Source organism: Ursus maritimus, unplaced genomic scaffold, assembly GCF_017311325.1.
Source record: "Ursus maritimus isolate PB19 unplaced genomic scaffold, ASM1731132v1 scaffold_20, whole genome shotgun sequence".
In the NCBI taxonomy this organism is placed as follows: Eukaryota; Metazoa; Chordata; class Mammalia; order Carnivora; family Ursidae; genus Ursus; species Ursus maritimus.
This window is the reverse complement of record NW_024424453.1, coordinates 37,649,843-37,671,686: the sequence shown is the minus strand read 5'-3', so window position 1 is coordinate 37,671,686 and position 21,844 is coordinate 37,649,843. Positions and strand designations below refer to the sequence as shown.

The 21,844-nt window shown below is 34.9% G+C and overlaps 1 protein-coding gene and 1 pseudogene across 2 annotated transcripts in view; both read left to right on the top strand.

The window, feature by feature from the left end:
* ZNF385D (zinc finger protein 385D) overlaps positions 1 to 21,844 on the top strand; it is an 849,127-nt gene that overhangs the window by 236,602 nt on the left and 590,681 nt on the right. The window lies entirely within an intron of this gene.
* Positions 176 to 289, top strand: LOC121104304 (annotated as a pseudogene).

Sequence of the window (21,844 nt, the reverse complement as noted above, 5' to 3'; positions counted from 1 at the left end):
TTGTTTCTTACATCTCACATATGAGTGAAATCATATGGTATTTGTCTTTCTCCCACTGATTTATTTCACTTAGCATAATACCTTCTAGCTCTATCCAGGTCGTTGTAAATGGCAAGATTTCATTCTTGGCCTGTAATAGATTTTAAATGTACCTCTTAAAACATCAGATAATACAGTGCTTGCTTCAGCAGCAGGCAGCACATATACTAAAATTGGAACCATACAGAGAAGATTAGCATGGCCCCTCCACAAGGATGACACTCAAATTCATGAAGTGTTCTGTATTTTAAAAACAACAAGAACAACTACAAAACCCCATCAGGTTGTTGCCTCAGTTTTATATATCTTGTAGGCAGGATTTGGCTGATTGTTGGGATTTTAAAATAATTTGAGCCTTTGCTAAGAAAATTAATTTTTTGAATATGGAAACATTATATTGCCTGTGAACCTTTTATAAGTGTAGATTTTAATATTTAGCACTTAGGAGGTACTTCCTTTTTTATCATAAAGAAGAACCCTGCTAGTAGATAACCTTAGCTTTAATTTCACATTATTCCCCCCAAAAGGGATAATATGAATATCAGAATCTGTCACATTCTGACCTCTTCAAAAATTCCATCCAAGACTCTTACTGATAGTACTTGACTGTTAGGGGTGCCTGGGTGGCTCAGTCAGTTTAAGTGACCAACTCTTGATTTCTCCTCTGGTCGTGATGTCAGGGTTGTGAGATTGAGCCCTGCGTCGGGCTCCACACTTGGCACAGAGTCTGCTTGAGATTCTCTCTCTCCCTCTTCCTCTGCCTCTCCCCCTGCTCATACTCTAAATAAATAAATAAATAAAATCTTAAAAATAGCACTTAACTAATTTGTTTGCTATAGTGTAAATATCAATTTGCTAACATTACACACACATAGTCTATCCTATGTTAATTTTTTGTTTGGTAGGCCAAATTATAATAGTAGATCTTTATGTTATCTCAGCATACTTGTTACTGTTCTCATTAATTACAATGCTGTTATTATTTAGAACTTTTAATTGCAAATGTCAGAAAAACTGACTTAAAAGTGGAGTATATGAACTCATTTAATGAAAAGTCAAAGATGGAAAGAATGGGGTGTGCATGGTTTTATGCACAGTGGTATTTAAGAACACAGCCTCTGTTTTCAGTATGTCCTGGTTCCACTGTTTACTAGCTATGATACTACACACATTACTTAAGGTCTTTCAATTCCAATTTTCTTGGCTATGTAAAGTTTATAATAATGTCATCTTTTTTTGAGTATTGTATTAATAGACATGAGGTTCTTAGAGTAATACCTGACAGATAGAAAGCATGCAGTATTACCATAAACAGTCCATTTACCAATCTCCATTTCTCAGGGTGAGTTTTCCTCTGTATTAATAACACCATCCTTACCAGCAACTCAAGACTTCCATTTTCCCAACACTAAGTTTAGTGAAAGAAAATATCCCTTTCCTAGTTATTACAGTAAAAGCTTCAGGATAATTTTTACTAAACTGATTGGGTTATGGTCCGTCCCCTTGGCCCGAAAGCATATGTCCTGCTCTGATAAGCCAGTTGTGGGTCACATGCCCACTCTTGGAACTGGAATCAATCCGGGACAGTGATGGAGTAGGGGCTGGTGGTTTTGCAAGGAAAATTGTGGTTCTCTTACCAAAAGGGAAGGAAGTAGATTTGGGTAGGCAAGAATAACAACTGTTTATTTTTATAGTTCTTTGAGCTTTGATTCTAACACTTTGGCTACATTGTTATATTTGTTCTAAGTTGTTTGGTCCCTTTCTAATTACAAGCATTTACAAAATAGCAATAGGAATATTTACTACCATAATTTTAATTCACTAACCATAAATGAAATACAGATTCACTAACAGCTAGGATGTAGCTTTTGATTACCAAAAATATCTCATTTGAAAAGCACTCTCTATTGTTTTTCTGTTTTATCTCCTTTTAATAGTGAAAAACAAAACAGTTTCCCAAAAATAAATAGAAAAACCCAGAAAAGTAAAAATCTTCACATAATGTGCTTGCTTCACAATTTATAAGAAATTCTAGATATACTGGCTTACAGATCCTCTTACTTTATTTTATGACATTATCATTAAGGTGTATTATTTTGGTCTGCTCTGCACATCTAAATTATTCTATGAATAGTTTTTTCCAAAGTTGCACAAATTTTTAGGTTTAAAGTGTCAGGAAAACCAGAATGTCAGAATCAACATGATCTAAATGTAATCATAAAATATTTTATGTCATCTGCTTACTCATTCATTCAACAAATGTTATAGAGAGCCTCTTATTTGCCAGGCAAAGATCTTTGTCTTCATGGAGTTTATAATTTAGCAATAAGAGAGAGACAATAAAAATCTACATCGTAAAAAAGCAAATTATATTATAATACAGTGTCAGTATAGTATAATGTAGTATGGGGACAATGTAGATTTTATTTTGGGTACTCACTGTGATTTATTTCAGTCTCAAGCTTTAAGACAGCAAGGAAAGACATAGAAAAAAATTTATTTTGTCTAAACCATTGTTATAGCCTTTTGGTTTATAACAGTTAATCATATTAATGGAGAACTCCTGTGAACTGCTTATACTTTTAGTATGCTTAAGTAATAGTAAATAAAATAATTCTAACTGGAGCTATTTCTCAAATATTACTGTTTATTCTATTTAAATGAAACATTATAGAAATGTTAGATCAAATCCTATAAATAAAATTGAATCTTTCCCTCCTTTTTTAGTAAACCAGATGATTCTCCCTCAGGCTAATTAGTGCCTTCCTTGAATGCTTACAAGGCTCCATAAGTACCTTTTCTCACTGTGCTCATTGCAGTCCAGTTTGCTTTGTTTCAGTCATGTGTGCGTGTCATGGTCATCTGTCTTGCAGGTCACTGTTCCATTCTCCCTTCACTGAATAGCCAGACTCTTCAGGCACATGTCTCTAGCACTGGATTTCTTTTGCTCTAACATCCATAGCAAATTTATCTATTGTTTACCCCAGCTGGGATGATTTTACTGCTTTAATGGGGAAAAATATTCTCTTCTCTCTCATCTCCAACTACCTGGAGATTTATGTCCCTCCAGCTTTCCTATTGACTTGGATCTAGTGGCCAGTATGGTCAGTGACTAACACACAGTACTCCTTCTTGGGGAAACACTAGCCTCTAAACCCTACTGTTAGGCTCTCTAACACTCTGGATCATTATTAGTACCTGGTCTAAATGCAGAGTGACTGAATCTTTATTCTTATAAATGTGTTCTTTATGTCTTGAGTTTTTCTCTCCTGACTCCTTATCCCCACCTGATCAAGGCTAGTTTTTGAAACTTAAAATCTATAAATTGCATTTATTTTTCTTTTTGTCCCACCCCTTGCTTTAGACATAAATCTGAGGACGCTGCATGGAATAAGAGGACATAGCCAGAAAAGAAGCCTAAAATTATATTTCAGAAAAAGTATTCTACCTGACCAACTTCCCTACTAGACCTTGAGTTTCCTTCCTAAGTGAAGAATTTTGTCTAGTAAGGAGAGGGAGCATGGTGTAGTCCAAAGAGCAGGGGTTTAAAGACAGGGGGCCTTGCATTCAAATAAAGTTCTTTTTGCAAGCCCTGAAGGCGGCTTTTAATTTCTCTCTATAGTTTCAACATTAGATCGCAAAATGATAGCTGTATTCCATGGTGGTTGTGAGGAAGAGGGAAAATATAATATATAAAGAATAAAATGAAATATTCACTCATTTAAAGAACGTGTGTCATAGTTGCTAATATTCAAAGAAAATTTTCTAGTAATAATTCAGATTTCATATCTATATATATTATATATATACATATATGTATATAATCATGACTTTAAATGAAATTGTTTAATGAAGAAAAGCATGATGTTGAATAAGAATTTTTTGAAAAAGTAACTTATTAATCATATATATGGATGTCCATTGCATCATTGTTGGTAACAATATAAAAGTTTAATAAATCTAAATGTCTATCATTAGGGAAATATTTAAAGACAAGTCATAGACAATATGCATCATATGATCTAAGCATACCAAAGAGAACAAATTATCTGTCAGTATGTGTATGCAAATGGATATAAATAGATCTGGTGCATACATAGGGAATAGTTATAGTCGCTCTTTCTGGGGATCATAGAGGTTTGGGATATGAAAAAGTCTTTCACTCTACTTTGTATTTGTCTTTGTTTTAACCTTAATGCATAAAACACATCCTATATTAAATGAATTTCTCCCTCTCCATATAAATTTCATTATCACTGTCATCATTCATAACTCCAGAGAAAGCAAGTGACACACTCAAACTGGCAGACAGTGAGAAGGGAAATCTGATAATAGTGAGCAAACATTTAATAATGAGTGGTCACCACCACCATTCATGACAGAGTTGAGGGCAGAGAGCTTTTAGAAACCCAGGGCAGGGAAAATCCTGTGGAGAAAGCTGTTCTGAGACTTGTGCCTGTTGGCACAGTTGGACCCGGGTGACCTCCAGGGAGAGAACTGGGAAATAAAACACTATGACCTCACTGACCTCATTTATCTCTCCTGCTCCCATCTCCTGCTGGGCCTCTCCATTGGCTGGAGGCTGCCAGGAAGTAAGGACACCCATTGAGATGGGCTGCCAGATAAGTTTCTCAGGTTGGAGAACAGAGTAGAGAAGGATGGAAAGAATAGCTACAGAATCAAACAAATGTCATAAATGAGAATTTAAATAAATAAGTGTTTATATGTACAGTTGATCTATGAACAACATGTGGTTAGGAACATGGACCCCCTGCACAGTTAAAAATTCACATATAAATTTTGACTCCTCCCCAAACTTAACCACTGATAGCCTACTGTTGACATGAAGCCTTACCGATAACATAGTTAACATATATTTTGTATGGTATAAATACATTATATACTATATTACAATAAAGTAAGCTAGAAAAAAGAAAATGTTAAGAAAATCATAGGGAAGAGAAAATACATTTATAGTACTGTACTATATTTATAAAAAATCTGCATATAAGTGGACACACACAGAAACTAAATTAATTCATAGATGTATTTTGTTCATGATTTCATCATTACTACCACATTTTGTGGTTTGATTTGTTTTTCCATCACCAATTTAAATTTGGCCTTTTTTTAGACTGTAAGCAACATTCCTATGGAGAAAAAAACAAAGGAAAAAACAGTTAAATTTGAAATGAAACCCAAAGAATAAAATTCACGAAACATATAAACTTGTAATAAAAAAACTAGTAAAAACAAAACAAAATTAGTAAAAAAATAAATAAAACATACTTTTGTTTAGTTAAAAAAAATTCCTAAAAAAACCCTAGTAAAAACCATATTGAAAAAAACATAGTATGAAAACCAAACAAATAACCAACCCCCACTCCAAAAAAACCCCACAATATTACTGTGGGCTAAACATTTTACCAAAAACAGAGCCATCTCCTAGGGTAGGGTAGGCTTGGGTGTTTTCCAAGTTTCCTTCAAGATCTAAGTCTTTTTGTGCCTGGGAATTGTAGTATTATCATGTTTCAGTTACTCCAAATAAGCTGTCAACCTGATGATGCTTTTTAGCTATCTGTAAAACTGACTGTCACTTAACCATGAGTTTTGTGGATAAATGTTGAAATGCAGTCACTCAATGTCTTTTGATCTATACATGTTTAAGAGGCAGTAATATATCACAAGTCAAGGAGTACCAGCTTTGGAGATAAAGAGATCTGAAATTGGCTTGGCTAATTGTATGTCCTTGGTCAAGGTATTTACTGTTTATTTCTTTTTTTTCTTTTTCTTTTTTTTTAGAATTATATATTTATTTGAGAAGGGGTGGTGGGGTGAAGAGGGAGAGAGAGTCCTAAGCAGACTCTGTGCAGAGCTGGTCATGGGGCTCGATCTCACGACCCTGAGATCACAACCTGGGCTAAAACCAAGAGTTGGGGGCTTAACTGCCTGTACCACCCAGGCACCCCAAGGTATTTACTGTTTCTATGCCTTAGTTTCCTCAACTGTAAAACTGAGAAGCGAATAACAACTCAAGCTATTGTAGTCTCACTGAGATAGCACATAGTTAAGTGTTGGGGCAAAATGCGTGTTCAAGACAGGTAACTTTTCTTTCCTTGATATGCTGCCCTCAGCCTGTTCCCCCAGGGACAGTGCTTTCATTCTTAATCTGATTCTTGTCTCCAGAAGGTGAATAGCAGACCAGTAAACTATTGCTACTCTTTATCAGAGAGACCCTGGAATTCTCAGATTCACCAGTCTGAGTTATAAGTATTTTGTACTTTACGTGACAGTGCTTTCTTCCATTGGTACAAATAATTGGGAATTGATCTCCTTAATCTCAGGAAGTTCAGCAAATTGAAAAAAGTACTTGATTCCTGCTTTGTTTTTGCCCAAGATGTAAACAAATAAAGATTTAGAACAAAGTGGGTGGGGAACTAATTCATATACTTTAAAAATGCATGTTTTTAAGTATTAAGTTATTCTTTTTGGGGGGTCTTTTTGTTCTATTAGATGATTTCAAGAGAAAGAAGATATATTCTTTGAGAACTCGTCTTGCCAGTGGGTTTTTTGAAATAATGAAATACTGCTTTGGGACCGTTAACTATACTACCCCACAAAGAACAGGTGCTCTTTACATTTGTATATAAAGTATTTGAGGAAGTTTTTAATTTTCTTCTGAAGTGTTTTTTAATTTCTTTAGAGGTCCAATAAACCTCTCTCATATTTTTAAATAATAAAATATGTTGCTCTTGAAGTATTTGGTTCACAAATGCATTAGAGCACATCTTTTAACCCCTGAGTATTTATTATATTGTAAATTGCTCAGGACTTGAATCCTGGTGGCCTTGTTATACAATCTGTGTTTACATTCAGCGATTATATAAGCTTCAATACACCTTATTTAATGTAAACCAGACTAGTGTGACTTATTCACTGTAAACTTCAAAATATAAATGATTAAAGAGGTGGGACATTGTCCTATTTGCCCTCTGATAAAAATGTAGCTAACAAAACCTAGCACACCCCTCTCCTTCTCTTAGCCTTCAAGAAAATAATTTTAGAAAGAGCAACATCCTAAGGTTGCGTATTAGCTTAGAGTTTCTACAGATTTATCAACATGATTTTATTTTCCCATATGCATTTTAATTTTTTGTTTTTAAACAATTTAAGACTTAAAAGATGTTGCAAAAATAGTACAGTTTTTATGCACCTTTTACCCAAATTTCCCCAATGATAACATCTACAACCAGAGTACTTTATTAAACCAGGAAATTAGCATTGCTATAATATGGTTAAACTAGATTTGTTTGGATTGAATCCATTTTTTACACGTATTCCTTTTTTTTTTCATTTTGCTTTGTATCGTTCTGTGAAAGTTTATTGCATGGATAGGTTCATATAACCACCCCCACAAGCAGGATACAGAATTACTTTATCACTACAAAGAAATTCCCAACCTACCTGTAACACTAATCCTTTATTCCCTTTCTCCAACCACTGATCTATTCTCCATTACTATAGTTTTGTCATTTGAGAATGTTCTATAAATGGTATAGTACAATATATATAACCTTTTCAAATGTCTTTTTTTTCATACAATATGAGTGTGAGATCAATTCCAGTTGTGTGTTTCAGTAACTCATTTATTTTTATTGTTGAGTAGATTTCCATTGTATAGCTGTGCAACAGTTTATTTATTCATTTAGCAGTTGAAAGATATTCAGCTATTACAAGTAAAGTTGGCCATGAAAATCTATGTAGAGGTTGTTGTGTGGACATAGTTTTTATTTCTATAGGATAAATAAACCAGGAGTGCAATTGCTGAGTTTTATGTTAATATATGTTTAACTGTTAATATATGTTTAACTGTTAATATATGTTAATATATGTTTATCGATTTCCAGAGTGGCTATAGCATTATACATTCCAACTAACAACACGTGAGAAATATGGTGTGTCCACATCCTCATCAACACTTGATTTAAGCTGTTAGTATTTTTTTCTTATCCATTCTAATAGTATAGAAGTATTTCATTTTTTGAATAACAAATGATACTCAGCATCTTTTAGTCTGCTCAGTCTCCATATATTCTCTTTGGTCAAATGTGTGTTTACTCATTTATTAATTAGCTGTTTTCCCTTATTATTGATTTTAGAGAGTTTTTTATATATCCTGAAAACACACTTTTTCTTGGATATGTCATTTGGAAATACTGTCTCACAATCTGTGATTTACCTTTATATTATCTTAGCAATGTGTTCCACTGAGGAAAAGTTTTTAATTTTGTTGATGTCCAGGTTATTGTTTTTTTCTTTTTTTATAGATTGTACTTATGGTGCCATATCTAAGAACTCCTCACTAACCCTAAGTCACAAGGATTTTCTCTTATTTTTTCTTCTATTAATTTTGTAGTGCTCTATTTTACATTAATAGTTTTGATCCATTTTCAGTTAATTTTTTGTATAAAGTGTTGGGTTTAGGTCAAGACTATTGTTATCATTGTTATTCTTTTGCCCATGGATGTCCAATTGTCCCAAAACTATTTGTTGAGAAGCTGACCGTTCTTATTTAATTGTTTTTGCACCTTTATCAAATATCAATTGGTGTGCTAGTGTGGGTCTACCTCTGGACTCTCTGTTTTGTTCTACTGATCTATGTGTATACTCTTGCCAATTCCAGTGTCCAAATTACTGTAGCTCTATAGTAAGACTTAGTATGGTGTAATGTAGTGCCTGGAATTTTATTCTTTTTCAGAATTATTTTAGTGATTAAAGCTTCTTAGTTCCTGTTCCTTTAAATGGTATATCTGCAAAAATCTTGCTGGGATTTTGACAGAAATGCATTAAACCTGTAGATAAATTTGGAGAGATTTAATGTCTTTACTATGTTGTGTCTTTCATTGCATGAACATGGTATGTCTCCTCATTTATTTAGGTCTTTGTAGTTTTAGCAAACAAATTCTGGATATGTCTTATTAGATTTACACTTAAGTGTGTTCTGAATTCTTTGTTTAATATTAATATAGCCCTCCAGCTTACTTTGATGAGTGCTTATATGTGACTTCTTTTCATATGCTTTTACTTTTTTTTCCAGCTTTATTGAAATAAGATTGACATATAATATTATGTAAGTTTGAGGTGTACATGATGATTTAATGTACTTATTGCAAAATGACTGCCACAGTAAGATTGGTTAGCACCTCCAACACCTCATATAATTACCCTTTGTGTGTGTGTGTAGTGAGAACACTGAAGTTTTATTCTGTTAGCAGCTGATAAGTATGTGTTGCTCATTAATATCACCATGTTGCGTATTCGATCCTCAGAACTTATTCATCTGATGACTGGAATTTTGAACATTTTTACCAACATCTGTCCATTTTTCCCATACCCCAGCCCCCAGTAACTACCATTCTACTCTCTATTTCTGAGTTTGGCTTTTTTAGATTTCATATGTAAGTGAGATCATACAATACTTGTCCTTCCCTGTCTGGATTATTTCATTACAGGATGCCCTCCAGGTGCAGTCATGGTGTTATATATGACAGTATTTCCTTCTTTTTGTATGGCTGAATAATATTCCATTGTGTGTGTGTGTGTGTGTGTGTGTGTGTGTGCATATATCACATTTTCTTTATCTATTGATCTTTTTAACCTATGTTACTATATTTGAAGGGTATTTCTTGTAGATTGTATCTAGTTGAATTGTTTTTTTAATCCATTCATACAGTCTGTCTTTATTAGTTTGTTTAAACCATTTACACTTAATGACATGATTGATATCATTAAATCTGTCATTTGATTATGTGTTTTCTGTTTGTTTTTCTGATTTTTCTTTCTGTCTTTCCCCTTTCCTGCCTTCGTGTAGGTTACTGAACATTCTTTTCAGTTTCTTATGTGAGCCACTCATGGATCTGCTCAGAAGTTCATACATAGCTTAAAGAATTCCTTTTATCAGAAATATGATCTTGCACAATTCTCCCTTCACTCTATAGATAGAAGGGAGAGAAATGCCGCTGTTTTCTGTCACTTACTTAGTTCATGTTGAGGATGATCCACCAGACTTCTCCCCTCCTCTGTAACTGTGGTGTCCACGGAGATGGGAACAGTGCTCTTTCTACTGTGTTAGTGTAGGGTAGGGAGGATTAGAAGGATCATTTCTTGAGCTCTGAAGTCTCTTTCCAGTCATCCTTCTTTTCTCCATCTTTCAATCGTCTGGTGGTTGCTTTATGTATTTTCTCCAGGGTTCATGGTTGTACTTAGCAGGAGGAATATGTAGAATGTGGTGTTTTTTGTTTTTTGTTTTTTTTCTTGTCTCAAACCAGAAATGTGATCTGTATCAAATTTCTTGATCATTTTTATTAATTTAATGTGGCCATTGTACTGTGCTGTAGTACTGTGCTCTAGTGTAGTATAAAATAAAAGAGCAGTTTTTTGATTGTTTGTTTTTCTATATAGCCTTTTTTTCTCTCCTCCTTTCCCTCTCCCTCCCCCTCTCCTCAACACACCCTACATAAAGCAATCATGTTCAGTATTCTGTTCCATAGTCTGGCTGAATTGCTTTTTAAACCTTAGAGTCTTCATACTATTGAGTAGGGCATTAAGCAAAACTTTATTTGTGGGGATGAAGAAAAAAGTGTCTTGAAGATATGAGGTATTTCCCAAACTCAAAAACTGTTTTATTTAAGAATCCAAATCCTTTGTCATCTCTGCCAGGAAAGGATAGAAAGGGAATATTTGAGGATATTTAAAGACAATAATATAAAAATAACCACTGTTTTATTAAAAGAGATAAATTATCTGCACTTCTTGCCAATAAAACATTTAAGAGATTTCAAAAAGATCTAGAATTTTAGTTTTTGGAAGCGCTATAGAGATTTTCTAGTTCAATACTTTCATTTAAAAAGGAAAAATTTAAGGCAATTTCACAATATTTATATAGTCTGAATCTACTGTATTATATTTTCTTAAGTTAACAGAGTTTTCAATGAATAACTTGGATTAGTTAATCTCTTCCTTAAATGTTGAAATATCTTTAACATTTTACACAGGTACTTTTTCTGGAATTTCAGAACAGGAAGAAATCACTACTAATTTATCATAAATATGTTTTTAGTGCCTTTTTGATAAGTTACTGTTAAAGACATGAGTAAATTATTAAGTTTCTTAAGTATTCATATTTCTTAGGCATCAAATCATTAGGCAATAAGTTCCTGCAATATTAATAAATTAAAGACCATGAATTATTATTACTATTCAGTAATGCTTCTACTACAGTTCATCTACAGGAGTGTTTTTACAAAATGTATACAATGGAACACTCGTCATACAATATACTGAGGTGCATGTTGAAATAAGTATGTGTTAAGCAATCCATTGTATTGGTCTCACCATCTATTCACTGAAATTTATCTTTATCTTCTTAGTTCTCTCCTTAGCTTAAGTTACACATTTTACCATTATCATCACTCCCTTACATATACCCTAAATTTCTTACCTCCTTTCTTATTTGGTGAACAAAATATCAGCTCTGGTTAAATCATGCAACTCTCTCTCTACTGCAGATCTGCACCCATGCAGATGAGCACACACATACACACGAACTCACACACACATTCATGCTGACTTGTTTCCATAATCACTGACTTCCAGTGGGCTCTCAAGGCTTCTGGGTAATTGCACAATACTTCCCTGGTTATTTTTCTCCTAATCCACTAGATGACTCGTTTCATCCTTTCCCTCACTCTTCAAACCTTCATAACCTTCTCCCCATCTTTATTCTTGGCTGTTGAATTTGCTTCCTATTTCACTATGGAAATAGAAGCATTTAGCAAAGAGCTTCCAGGAGCTCCCCCTGTGCCATCTTCTTACCTCCCTCTGTCTATGCTCCTACACAGTGTGCCTTCACTCCTCACTCTGGATGATCACCCACTCTCCTGGCAATGGCCAAGATCCTGTCCTCTTTTCTAGTCCAGTCACTCCTGCAGCAGGTCTCTCTATTCTCTCCTGACACATCAGATTTTCACTCTCTGATGAGTATTTCCCATCACTTGTCAAAGATCCTTCTAATTCTTTCATCTTAAAATTGCTCTCCTTGCTTTATTTTCCCTCAACCCCATTTATCTCTTNCCCTTCATAGAAGACTTCTTGAGACAGTCATTTATTATAGTTCTCTCCAATTTCTTCCTGAATCTACTCCAGATAGGCATTGCTTCCTTCACCTATTGACTCAAACTGTTCTATTCCAAGTCACCAATGATTTCATGCTGATAAATCCCAGGATCAACTCTCAGTCATTACCTTAAGTGACTTATTAGAAAGAGATCACTGTCTTGTTATTGAAAGATTATCCTCGCTAGACTTCTAACCTACTGGTTTTTCTCCTCCTTCCTTACGATACCTTCTCTGTTTGCTGGTTCCTCACCTCCTTGACCTCTAAATGTTGGGCTGTCCCAGGGCTTAGTCTTTGGAAATCTTCTTTATTCTATTTTATTTCCTTGGTGATTTCATCCAATATCATAGTTTAAGTGCTCTCTAAACATTGGTGCTTCCCAATGGAATTGGCATTGCTGGCCTAGTTCTCTTCCCTGAAGTCGTATAGCCTTATGAGACCCATGTAACCAATTGCTACTTAAGGCCTGTGTAAATGTGTAATAAATAAATTTCTCAGATGTGGCTCATATAAAACTGAGCTCCTGATCTTCCCCTTTAAGATCTCCTCTTCTCCCTTTCTTGACAAGTTCGTATTCTGTTCTGTTCTACTACACCCTATCCTAGATCCTATCCTGTTTCATTGTACCCCATCCCATCCTATCTTATTCCATCCTTTTCTAATAACTCAAAGAATCTATCCTCAATACATCAGCCAAAGTGTTCCTGTCAAAACAGAAGTCAAATTATGTTCCCCCTCTGCTTAAAATGTTCCAGTGGCATTCCATTGCATTTGGAATAAAAGTCCTGTATTACCTGTCCATATTACCTTTCTTTCTTCATTTCTTGCTTCTTTCCCCTTCGCTTATTGCATGCCACCCGGACCAGCCTGGAAGCTCTTTCTCTGATGCAAACTAAGCTTGATTTCACCCCAGGGCTTTTGCATTTGCTGCTGCGTTTGTTTAAAGCATTTTTATTTAGAAAATTGTGTGATTCATTTTCTTACCAGTTTAGCTATTTACTGAAATGTCATCATCTCAGTAGAACTTTCTCGGAAATGTCTACGTCCAAATCATGTCCCCTCCATATATGTATGGGTAGAGACACTTGCTTTTCTCCTTCTCTTTATGGGAATAATCATCATTCAATCAACCATATATTGTGCTTTTAAAATTTTATTTATTTTCTCTCTTTCCCACTTGAAACTAAACTCCATGAAGGCAGAGTTTTGTCAGTTTTGTTTAGCTGTATCTCCAACAAGTAGAAAGGACCTTGACATGTATTGTATGCTCAATAATATGTATAGTATGATTAGTGTGATTTGTAGTGAATGGAAATATTATTCATACAGGAAGAGAATCCACTTGATAAAATTGCTATGAATTTATTTGAGAGAATACTATTGGGAAATGACTTGTGCAACCGAGTTACTCTAAAATCCAGAATCCATGATAGTAAAAAGAAAAAAAAACAAAGAATTTCCTAGGGTAAAAAATCATTTTTAGGTCTTTAGGGATTATGTTTCTGCAGGTTTTCTATCTCATTTTTCGTTATAAATAAAGGCCACACCATTCAACAGCTCTAAGTTTTTTTTAAGTTTATGAACATGACAACCAGTAGGTATTTTTACTGCTTGTTTTGCATCTATGCATTGGAAATCCTTAGTGCATTGTTCATACTGTTCATCCTGTCACACAAGCTCACCAACTCAGAGCGTTTTCCTTTCTCATTTGAACAGGTTACCATTTTAAGGTTCTTTAATCAATAGCTTTTTCCATTTGCATCATATTAGGAGGCAATTTAAAAGTTTAATCAAAGACTTCAGCAATTGTTGCTGATTATGCATGCTGAATTAAATCTGGGGGCTGCAGACTGTGAATTGATTCACGAATGAGGTCCTCTGTGGTAGGAGATGAAGGGAAGCAGGATTTCTCTCCATGCTGTAAGCGCTCGCAGGAGGAGTATTGATCTATTTGCCTTTGTGCTTCAGTGCTTGCCTGGTCAATTATTTACAGATCACTGAGACACTGAGTGTTCAGGAGCAGGTGAAAGAAGGAGGTTGAATTTCCTGTGCTTAGAGTTTGATGTTAATGAAGAAGTTGATACAATGAAAACATGCTGTCTTAAAGAAACAGATATGTCACAGTGGGCAACAACCAGTGGCTTCATCAGGGTCTCTTTAAGTGAAAGTGGTTTTGATATAAAGCAACTTTTCATTTCTATGTGTTATTTTCCATGGGCTTCCAGATATTGAATATGGCCCAGTCAGAAAGAAAGCATAAGCTTGGTGATTCATTTTAGTTACACAGAGAAAAATGGATAGTCTCAAAACTCCCTTCTACCTTTAAAAGCCACTGCTTCTAACATTGTATACATTTTGTAACAAATACTTTTTAAGAACCTGTTTGTTTCAAGTCAAACATAATGTCCTAGGAATGTTAGAAGTGAGTAAGAAAGCAATTTTAAACTTCCTTTTTAAAGGAACTACCTCATAGGGTTGTTACGTGTTTTAAGTGAGATAAACAGTAGTATATGATCTGGATTATGTTATTATTTTAAAAATACAGATGAAGAAGTTAAGACAGCTTAGTTTTCTCTTAAATGATTTGTGCAATATGACATAGTTGGGAAAAACTAGAGGTGGAATTCAAACTTGGGTGGCCTTTATTTAAAGGGGTGTTTATGTATGATGCTGTGCTGTCCACCGAATTCATATGTTGAAGCCCTAACCCCCAGTGTGACTGTATTTGACATAGGGCCTTCAAAGAGGTAATTCAGGTTAAATAAGATCATTACAGGTAGGGCACTAATCTAACATGACTGGTGCCTTTGTAAGAAGAGGAAGATATATCAGAGATGTGGCAAACACAGAAAAGGTCATATGAGGACATGGCAAGAAGGCAGCCATCTGTAAGCCAAAGAAAGCTGTTGCAAGAGAAACCAAACCTCTTATACTTTGTTCGTGGACTTCCAACCTCCAGAACTGTGAGAAATACATTTCTGTTGTTTAAACCACACAGTCTGGTAATTTGTTACGGCCGCCCGAACAGACTCAAGCACTATGCCTTTCCCAAGTACACAAAATCCCTTTACTTTTTTTTTTTTTTAATTGACACCAGTGCCTGGTATGTAGTAGATACTGAATAAACATTCACTAATAGAAGCTTACCAGACACCTCCCAAAATAATATATCAGAGATCCTAACCAATTCTGTGACAGCAAATCCACTGGATTGATGATAGAGTCTATTTTTCAATCCACACTCCTTGAGAGGGAGGCCCCAGAATCCAGACCTGTTTGGTGACTCGAGGTGTTATCACAAGTGCCTGGAAGCAGGGCAAATGATCAGAAGCTACTAGAGAGACAGTGGCTCAAAGGTGAGCAACAATTTTAAAAATGTAGTAGTTGAGGGGGGTACTGTGGAAGCCAAACCATTTAAAGAAACAAAGAACAATAAAAGTGATAAAAATTATTAATAAAATCACTGGAGCATGCACAAATATAAGCATACTCCTCCCTCAAAATAATTTCTTTAATGAGGGGCGCCTGGGTGGCTCAGTGGCTTAAGCCTCTGACTCTTGAGTTCGAGCCCCATGTTGGGCTCCCCACTGGGCATGGAGCCTACTTAATAATAATAGTAATAATAACAACAGCAACAATGATAATAATTTCTAAATGAAACATGTTTTCAGATTAAAATGGAAGTAAATTATTCTAGGATGAGTTCCAGTTCATATGACAAGGAAATAAGATTTTAGAGTACATTTGTTAAAATTTGACATAGATCAATGTCTTCTTTTTATGTTTGTTTAATATTTCTTTTGACTTAATTTTACAGCAATGAAGATGTTGACTTATATCCTTAATCCATGTTGAGTCGCTGACTAGGTATTTATCATATATTAAGTTCCAAGTAAATCCCTTCTGAAGGCAGAGCCAGTGGCAAAGTTCATCTGACAGGTGGCGTTCTTGGCAGCCCCACACTGACATCTCATTGGTGGGCTCTGCAGCTCCCCTAGAACAGTTAATCTGAACCTGATTCTTTGGTATACAAGATAAAGTTCTGTCGTTTTAGAATTAGATAATCACTACAAATAGTGAAACAATGCAAATAGGTGACAGCTTCCTGTATTTTGGATCATATTACATGTTAAACAACTAAAAGCATTTTCAGTTTGGTTGATAATGTTGTAAGATTTATTAACAGTTTCCAAGAACTTTTAAGTAAAGAAGTTATACTAGGGAGCACATGTGGAATTCTCATATCTCTATGTTTGGAATGAACCACGAAACAGTGTTAAAAGAGTGTTTCTATCATGTTCCTAAGGCCTATGAAACTCTAAACCTGGAATTGCTACTGTTAGCTGAGGATGTGCTAAATCAAGTCAAAGATATTATGCTTTAGAGATACTTTACCTATCTGCTCCCTGCTTGTCTTTACAGTCTATAGGCTGTACTTCCACACCAGTTCCAATGATTTTGTTTAATCTCCCAGTGATTTCATTGGAAAAACAAGTTTAATTTCTTAATTCACAGTACTAGAATTCCCAGTGGTATAATTTAAACTGTGTGCTACCATTTAAAACAAACAAACAAACAAAAAAACACAAAACAAAACAAAAACTTATGTATACAGCACCCTTTGGTGATGTATAGTCTACGACCTATACAACTGTACACAGCAACCTTCCTTTCATTCTCTCCCTCCACCCTCATAACCACAACCTCTTACTCTGAGTTCCGTTCTTGTATTTTTATTTTTACATATATTGCAATTTTCTTAGACTTCTTAGCCCTTGCTTCATGAAGGAATTTATCAATTATGGCAAAACGATCATTTGGAGGAATTAACAACTTGAAGTCATTTGCTCTCTGCCAGTTATCTGAGATTACCAAACTTAGGGAAATAATAGCATACTTTAGAATCATAGGCTTTTAGAAGTAAAAGGGACATTACTAATGCCAAAGTTCATAATACCATGAATAAAGTGTACTGCATTTATTTTACTTAACAGTTGTTGAAAGTGTCTGTGTCTGATAGTCTTCATGAAGAAAACAATGCTGTTCTTTAAATTTTATGGTGCTACTGTTACCACAGGCTTCATTTAAACAAATTTTATTTGTTGATGCTTCTTAAGGTGATGTATTCATTCTGCCTGCTACTTATATAATATCCATGAGAGGGCAGTAGAGTACCTGGTTCAGATGCTAAGAAATTGTGCCTCGTGAAATTCTTTAAAAAAAAAAAAACAAACAACCCTTCAACCTCAGAGTGACTATTATCATATTAGATTAAAGAGAATGCTACCTTTGCCAGCTAACTGCTGCAACTTAGAAAAGTGAATATTTTTTTTCTTAATTTCCCTTGTGTAAATGCTTTTTATTCCTTAATAGTAGCAAGTGGTGATATTAACAGCAATTTTGATCAATTAGAGGTATATGGCCATTAAGGTTATTTAAAAGTAAATACCTAAAATACTCAGTTTAAGCCTATTTTTTTAATTGAGAGAATATCAAGTACTTGTAAAAAAAAATCCAATGGGATAAATCCATGTGAATTCAGATGCTTTTCCTGTTTAACCTGTTAATTAATTGTTTAATACCAGTTTTGATTGGACAAGATGCCTGTGCCTAATCTCTTCCTTCTGAAGCCAGAGAGATAAGCATTTTCTTAATTTCAAAATCAATATTTGTATAACCATCCCCCATAATGCAGTTGGCTCACAACTAACATTCCCACATAGCAAATTAACCAGTTACAAGGACCCATTCTGGAACCTGCTTATCTTATGAGGGAACATTAAGAGGTTGGATTGGTCAAAGGATGGCTTATGAGTGGTTTACTAAGTTCCTATTTAATCTGTAGAGGCAAATCTCATGATTTCAAAAGCATATATCTGCTTGTAATGATTTAAGATAGTTCCATACGCTCGTATTGCTGGCCTTTTCTCTTTCTAAATGCTGAGATATCATGACACTGGGCCTAACCAGTGGGCATTTGTAAGGCCTAGATTCTTAGAGCCTGATTTTAGAATCATCAGTTTGGAATCCTGTCTATGCCACTGACGGATAATTGATCTTGGACAATGTATGTAACTTTCCTAAGCCACTTCCCTGATCTGTTGAAAGAGGGTAATAATTTTGCCTATTACAAATGTTGGTTGGTTATAACCATACCAACCATAACCATACAAAAGGATGGTTATGATGGATAAATGATCTAACAATTATGGTAGATAATAACAACTCTATCAATGTTATTAGCTTTAGCATTTTATATAGTTTCTATGAAGAGGTTACTAGAAATAGCCTTATAAAACCTATTGCCCTCTTTATAGAAAATATATTTCTAAGGGCACTGTCAATATATTGCTAGGCCCCATGGAAGAAATGGGTTTCTAATTTTAGCTCTGTCATGCTTTAGATTATGTTGGCAATTTATTTGGCTTTATCTGATGATCACTTTGAATCACCTGTCTGTTATGGCTCTGTTTTTGCCCTAGTTGTTAGAAGGCTTATGTTCCAAATTTTACTTTATTTCTAGCAAATTTTGTATAATTTAACTTTCCACATTTTCCAATATCTTCTCTCTTAGATATATTTTTCTTTTTTCTGTGGTCTTCATCCACATCTATTAAATTTAATTGTATTTTTCAAAAGGCCTTAAATATCTTATTGAACTAGTTATGAAGTACATTCATCCATGCAGACAAATGAACAAAGTAAATCTGAGTGGTTCCTGAGGAGCAAATATTCTAATTTATTGAAAAGAAAGGTAGTATGTGTTAACTGCTGAAGGTGTCACTCTGTGAGTTGTAGTAATTATGACCTCAACAAAAAGTATTATTTGTTATTAAATCCTAAATATAGATATATAAGAAACCTGTATGTAATAGATTTAGGAGATAATGCAAAGGAAACTTGGAGATTTGAGAGACATTCCCCCAGCTCTCTCACTCTGAATATCTGTTCATTATAAAACTTCACTGGTTCATTAGGATTATTATTGTACCCTGGCATGGCTGAAATCATACTCATGTGTTAGTGGTGACAGTGCCCAATGATTGTGTTCTTTATATGGATACATAGGCCCCAAACAGGCCATTGTTAACCCTCCAGTTTTAATCTGGAAGTGGTCAGGGCTGCAACTTTTGAAATAGGTATCAGCTCCCTTTACAGTACTGTCAAGATCATATGTTGCAAAGATCATTTTGTTTTGAAAAAGCTAAAGCCTTTGCCTTATGAGGTTGTAACCCTACCTCTAGACGTCTTTCCTGATAATTACTCAAAGCACCCTAGTGTTTCAGAGGTCATACGACTAAAGCTGCACCTATTCTTCCTTACATTAGGAAACCTACTATTAATTACATTGCATTTCGGGTTTTGCAACAAAGCTAGTTAAGCACCCAAAATTCTCCATATGGTTCACTGGAAGCTTATGGAATTCAGTCCTGCCAAAATCTCTTTAACTTTCTTTGATGTTACTGGCAACATGTAACCAATTCTCCTTGTCATTGTTACTGATGGCTGCCATGGAGCATTATTGTCTCATCATCTGAAATATGTGGGAATGACTATTCTCTTTCCATTTGCAACACAGTTAAAGATGAGAGGCAGCAACCGTATGATACAAAATAATTTGGGCTCAGGTATCAGAATTATTTTTTAGGCAATCTGAGGACACCTATGCTTCTTTTCTCTTTTGTGCATGAACTTTTTTTTTTTTTTTTTTTTTTTTTTTTTTTTTTTTTTTTGCTAACTTTCTTATTGTACTAAAACCATTGATTTCCAAGGTTTACCACTTCTACTGGAAACTCCATACAGGTAGAATCCACGCTTCCTTTTTATCTCTACAATGTCTAGCATTCTCCCTGGCTATTGTAAAAATTGTCAACGCCCTGAACAAGTCCACTAGGTTTTCACCTTTTACCAATGACTTCTTGCTGCCAGTCCCTACAATGGTTTGATTAATGGATTTCTTTGGCCATGGGAGAATATACCTTAGACAGTCTAGAAATGCCATAGAGTTAACACTCCCAGGATAAAGCCCTCCATCAACAATTAGTGCGACTTGGTTGGAAAATACCTCAATTTTCTTACCCTTTGGTTGGGAGAACTCTCAGATATGTTCTATATGCCATCTTCCAATGGCCGGTAGTGGGATTGAGCCCAATTTGCCCACAATGGTGATATGCTCATTAATGTACCTTCTGTTGACTTCCTCTCATTTGCTGTTTCTCTTCCCTAATCTCCGGGTGTTTCCTGGAATCATCTCCCAAATAAACTAGTTGCACTCAAGTATTCATCTCAGGATGTACTACTTCCAGGGAAACACCAACTGAGATATTGTGTATACCAGTATCATAGTACTTACTTGTTGAATGATGGATGGATAAGCAGATGGTTAAGTGGGTAGATGGGTAGACATGGATAAGTTATGCCTTTATTTATGTTATCAAGTGTTCCTTTTCAAAAGAAAACTTTAGCTAGATAGTATCTAATTAGCTAAGGCACCAGTCTAAACACCTTATCTCTATTTCTTCTCGGTTATCTCCTTGATTCATATAACGTCAACATAAGAAAATTTAAAAGCTAGATAAAATGTTCTTTGTCACAGTAACTGAGGGGAAGAAATACGAATTGTCCTTCATATGTAGAAAGACCAGTGTAGTTATTTTGCACAGATATTTATGGAGAACTGATATTGCACTTTGAGTTTAATTCAATGGGAAAGGACAATCTGTCAAGATATTGTCACTTTAAACTATAAGCATAATAAATCCATTGTAATTGCTACGGTGAGAAGAGAAATCAGATATACTTGAAGGAAAAGAAGTGCCTCTGTTAGTTCCATTCGTGCTGTATTTTATTAAGGCAAAATTTGAATGGTGTTATTTCTGAAAGTTTTCTCATTAAAAGGCACATACTGTGATTTTGTGGTTTATAGTCAGATGCTCCATGATCTCTAGATCTTGGAAAACAGTACCATGATTCGATTAATATCTTCAGACAATCCTATCACAATAGTTTTGTTCTGCTTTTTAGTTTTTATTTAAATTCCAGTTGACATATAGTGTTATATTAGTTTCAGGTGTACAATGTAGTGATTCAACACTTCCGTACATCACCCTGTGCTCATCACAGCAAGTGCGCTCTTTAATCCCCATCACCTATTTCACCCATTCCCTCCACCCACCTCCCTTCTGGTAACTATCGCTTTGTTCTCTATAGTTAAGAGTTTGTTTCTTGGTTTGCTTCTCTCTTTTTTTTCTCTTGCTCATTTGTTTTGTTTTCTAAATTCCACATATGAGTGCAACCGTATGGTATTTGTCTTTCTCTGACTCATTTCACTTAGCATAATGTTCTCTAGCTCCATCTGTGTCATTGCAAATGGCAAGATTTCATTCTTTTTTTTTTTTTATGGTGGAATAATATTCCATTGTGTATACATGCCATCTCTTTTTTATCCATTCATCAGCCGATGATGGACATTTGGGCTGTTTCCATAATTGGACTATTGTAAATAATGCTGCAGTAACATCAGGGTGCGTGTATCCCTTTGAATTAGTATTTTTGTATTCTTTAGGTAAATACCTAGTAGTGCAATTGCTGGGTCATAGGGTAGCCAATAAAGGGTTAATATCCAAAATA